The sequence below is a fragment of the Bison bison genome, unplaced genomic scaffold, assembly GCF_000754665.1.
Source record: "Bison bison bison isolate TAMUID 2011002044 unplaced genomic scaffold, Bison_UMD1.0 scf7180017864192, whole genome shotgun sequence".
Classification (NCBI taxonomy): domain Eukaryota; kingdom Metazoa; phylum Chordata; class Mammalia; order Artiodactyla; family Bovidae; genus Bison; species Bison bison.
The window spans coordinates 3,617,342-3,622,618 of NW_011494764.1; positions in this window are offsets into that span (position 1 = coordinate 3,617,342).

Here is a 5,277-nt window from a genome sequence, read left to right on the forward strand (position 1 = left end):
AGATCCTAAAGGAGATCAGTCCTGGGTGTTCATTGGAAGGACTGATGCTGAAGCTGAAACTCTAGTACTTTGGCCACCTCATGCGAAGAGTTGACTCATTGGAAAAGACTCTGATGCTGGGAGGGATTGGGGGCAGGAGGAGAAGGGGACGACAGAGGATGAGATGGCTGGATGGCATCACCGACTCGATGGACATGAGTTTGAGTGAACTCCAGGAGTTGGTGATGGACAGGGAGGCCTCGTGTGCTGTGATTCATGGGGTCGTGAAGAGTTGGACATGACTGAGCAACTGAACTGAGCTGATACAAAAGCTCTCGAGTGATCAAGACTGGTCCCTGGTCCCAAAGTTAAATCTTCTTCAGAGATCACGAATTGGACACCATTCACCACCTTGCCTTAACATCCCTAGAGAGTAATGGTTCATACAGTACACTTTGGGAAATGCTGTCTTGTTTATTCTTGGGATAACTAGCTCTATGAACTCTGCTGTGTTTCTCTGCCACTTTGCTGGAAGGCTTTCTGATTTGTGTATTGTGCTGTGTCCTGTGTCTTATTCTTGTCAAATTCATTCCCCAAAACCCATTATAATAAAAGTAAGTAGCAAATAGTTTCTGCTTTAAAAAACATTCCCCTGACTTTCCTCATCAGCATTAGCCTTTATGTACACACACAATTGTTACTTTGTCCAATGTGCGCATTTCAGGTCAAAGTGATCTATTTCAGAAAATTGGACTTACTTAAACTATCTTGATGAAAGGATTGTACTTGGGGCCCTGGAAGAGAAGTGATCCTCTCTTGGAGAGAAGAGGACTCACAGCACTGGCCTTGGAGGTAGAAGTCCTGGAAATTCAGGCTCTGAAAGAAATCAAAGATGACACAAACAAATGGAGAGTTATATCATGTTCTTGGATTGAAAGAATCAATATTGTGAAAATGACTATACTATACAAAGCAATCTACGTATTCAATGAATCTTTGTCAAATTACCAAGGGCATTTTTCACAGAATTAAAACAAAAAATTTTACATTTTGTATGGAAACACAAAAGACTCCAAACAGCAAAAGTAATCTTGAGAAAGAAAAATGGAGCTGGAGGAATCAGACTCCCCAGCCTCAGACTATACTACAAAGCTACAGTGATCAAAAACAGGACTAGCACAAAAACAGAAATATACATCAAAGGAACAGGATAGACGATCCATCTAAAGGAGGCAAGAATATACCACAGAGAAAAAGCAGTCTCTTTAATAAGTGGTGCTGGAAAAACTGGATAGATACATGTAAAAGAATAAAAACAGAACACTCTTTAACACACAAAAGAAAAAACTCAAAATGGATTAAAGAATTAAATGTAAGGCCAGATAGTATAAAACATTTAGAGGAAAATATATGCAAAACATTGATAAATTGCAGCAAGATTTCAACCCACTACACAGAGTAATGAAAATAAAAACAAAAGTAAACAAATGAGACCTAATTAAATTTAAAAGCTTTTGCACAGCAACAGAAATGATAAACAAAATTTAAAGACATCCCTCAGAATGGGAGAAAACATTTGCAAATGAAGCTACGGACAAGGGATTAATCTCCGAAATGTACAAGCAGCACATGCACCTCAATATCAAAAAAACGAACAACCCGAACAAAAAATGGGTGGAAGACCTAAAGACTTCTTTCTCCAAAGAAGATATTCGATGGCCACCAAACACAGGACAAGATGCTCAACATCACTCATTATTAGAGAAGTGCAAATCAAAACTACAATGAGGTATCACCTCACACTAGCCAGAATGGCCATCTTCAGAAAAATCTACAAACAATAAATGCTAGAGTGGGTACAGAAAAAAGGGAACCTCCTACACTGTTGGTGGGAATGTAAATTGGTGCAGCCACTATGGAGAACAGTATGGAGGTTTCTTTAAAAACTAAGAATAGGGCTATCGTATGATCCAGCAATCCCAGTGCTAGGCATATATCCAGAGAAAACCACAATTTGAAAGGATGCATGCGCCTTGACGTTCACTATTTACAATAGCCAGAACATGAAAGCAACCTAAATGTCTATCAGTGGAGGAATGGATAAAGAAGGTGTGGTGTATGTGTATACAATGGAATATTACTCGGCCATAAAAAGGGATGAAATAGTGCCATTTACAGGGACATGAATGGTCCTAGAGACTGTCATAAAGAGTGAAGTAAGTCAGAAAGAGAAAAACAAATATCATGTAATATTGCTTATATGTGGAATATGGAAAAATGGTACAGACAAGTTTATTTGCAAAAGAGAGAATCTCAGATGTAAAGAACAAACTTATGGTTACCAAGTAGGGGAAGGGGGCGTGGGATAAATTGGGAAATTGACATATATACACTAGTATGTATAAAATAGATAACTAATGAAAACCTACAGTATAGCTCAGAGAACTCTATTCAGTGCTCTGTGGTGATCTAAATGAGAGGGACATCTTTTTAAAAAGTGGATATATGTATACATGTAACTGATTCACTTTGTTGCATGGCAGAAACTAACATAACACTGTAAAGCAGCTATATTCCAATAAAAATTAAAAATAAGAAATCCAGACATTGGTATGAAGGCACTGGATCCTCGGGGGTTGCTGAGCCCCAGTTTGTTCTGTTTATCCAAAAATGAGGATGGTGTCATAGGGAAGTTTCAGGGACATTCTGGTGGTGAGAGAAATTAATGAGGGTGAAACTGTGTGCTGGACCTGGGGTTGTCAGTCCAGGCCCCTACATTTCTGCACAGCAGGAACAGAAAAGGAGGGTATCTATTTGTATGACTGAAATAGCCATAAATATCTAGCAGAGCTGGATCCATGGACTCCAGTAATACCATTAAGAACAGCTTTTCTCCATTTTCCAACAGATTTTCTGTCTTGACTCTTATTAGAAGAGGGGACCTAAATAACAAATGCCCACTAAAATGAGGGAAAGATCCATAGTCTTCACCACTCATGGTTGACTTATGTCAGGCCTTGGCTCACTGATGTCCCTTGTCATGACCTTGGCCTGTAACTTTAAGACCTATAATTAGTCTCAGAATCAGGAAGAAAGGGGCTGTCAGCCCAACCTCTGCCTCGTTTCCTGAACACCGATTTTTACCCAATTCCTTTTCTTTTTGTACCAAGAGATGAGGGTGTTGCGTGCTTGAAGACAAACTCCTCATTTGGGGAGGTGGATAGAAGACATAAAGCTTGGCCATACTTAGAAATACAGATGGAACTGGACTGAATGCCCCTTTCCATTCACTGATTCAGGTTGGTTGTGTTCGTGAATCCTAATTTGTAAATGAAAGACTTTTGGCTTTTCTGCTGCTGCTAAGTCACTTCAGTCATGTCTGACTCTGTGTGACCCCAGAGATGGCAGCCCACCAGGCTTCCCCGTCCCTGGGATTCTCCAGGCAAGAACACTGGAGTGGGTTGCCATTTCCTTCTCCAATGCTTGAAAGTGAAAAGTGAAAGGGAAGTCGCTTAGTTGCGTCCGACTCCTAGCGACCCCACGGACTGCAGCCTACCAGGCTCCTCCATCCATGGGATTTTCCAGGCAAGAGTACTGGAGTGGGGTGCCATTGGCTTTTCTATTTGGTGGAAAAGACAATCCTAGGGAGGGAGGAAGGAGAGACAGAAAGAAGAAGAGAAGAAAGAAGAAGGAGGAGGAAAAGGAGAAAGGGGAATGACAGGAAGAAAGAAGGGGGGACAGAGGAGGTGAAGGAGAGAGGGAGGGAGGAAGGGTAAAGAGGAGATAAGGGGTGGAGAGCCTTAGGCAGGCCAGTGCTGGAGGAGCAGGCAGAACGTTCCCTCAACAATTCCTTTTCTCCGTAGTGCCTCTTACTCCAGGTTTTTGTGGGCATCAGTTTCCAGTTTTCAAACTTATTTTTATGACCATTAAAGTTATAAACATAAATAACTATAAACAACAGAAGGCCCAGAAAGCTTCGAAAATGCTTAAAAGTGCTCCCTGATCTCACTCCCTGTGGATCCGGGTGAGATTTCCTGGAGAAAGGATATTTGAGCTGTAATATAAGAGTTTTGTAGATGATTAGGTGAAGAGAGTGGGGGAGAAAGAGTTCTCATGTTTGCCCCTCAGGATTCACTTTCCATTTTTCATCTCTGTGCCCCAGAGGCACAGCCTCCAGGGACTGTCTCTCCAGGCTCTCTAGTGGGTTTGGCCAATGGGAGGCACCCCCAAGAGGTGAGTGCAGGGAGCAGGTGAATGGTGGTGTTTATTCCTCTGCTCCCTCCTTGTCTGAGGTGGCATTCCTCTACAGATGGCCACAGCTGTGTCAGCCTGTGTCAACCACAAGTCGTCTCTGATTGCAGGGAGCATAATTAACTGAGGACACTGGCTGCTGTGCTCTGAAGTCCATCCCTGCGTTGCTCCAAGGCCGTGTCTTGCATGGGCTGCTCCCAGATGTTCAGCCTGTGCAGCAGGGATACTAAGGCATTCCTGAGAGATCTGGGATTCCTCTAACTGTCAATTTTGGCTCCTGACAATGTTGTCAAAACGTTCTTAGTCCAATCCATCCTTCTTCCTCTATTCTTCACTTGGAGTCAGAATTACATCATCATGTCAGATGCTCCTCCCAAACTTTCTGAGTCCCCTCCCATTTTCTCTTTTAAACGTTCTCCCTAATAAGATCCTAGCATGTTTAATCTCATCTTGGCATTTGTTTCTTGGAGAACCTGCCTTTGCTGAGAGGCCCTTCATTTTCAACTGCCAGCTCACCCTTCCCCAGAAACTGTTCCCTCCTCGCCTCTTTGAGGCCTGGCTGTGATTCCAGCTCAGCTGTTGTTACTCCCTGGGTGGTGTTTCCCTTAGGCCTGTTTGCAACTTTTCAAGAAGTCCCATCATTAAACTCAGAAAAGTTACTGCTATAGACTGAATGTTTCAGTTCAGCTCAGTTGCTCAGTCGTGTCCAACGCTTTGCGAGCCCATGAATCGCAGCACGCCAGGCCTCCCTGTCCATCACCAATTCCCGGAGTTCACTCAGACTCATGTCCATCGAGTCAGTGATGCCATCCAGCCATTTCATCCTCTGTCGTCCCCTCCTGCCCCCAATCCCTCCCAGCATCAGGGTCTTTTCCAATGAGTCAACTCTTCGCATGAGGTGGCCAAAGTACTGGAGTTTCAGCTTTAGCATCATTCCTTCCAAAGAAATCCCAGGGCTGATCTCCTTCAGAATGGACTGGTTGGATCTCCTTGCAGTCCAAGGGCTCTCAAGAGTCTTCTCCAACACCACACTTCAAAAGCATCAAT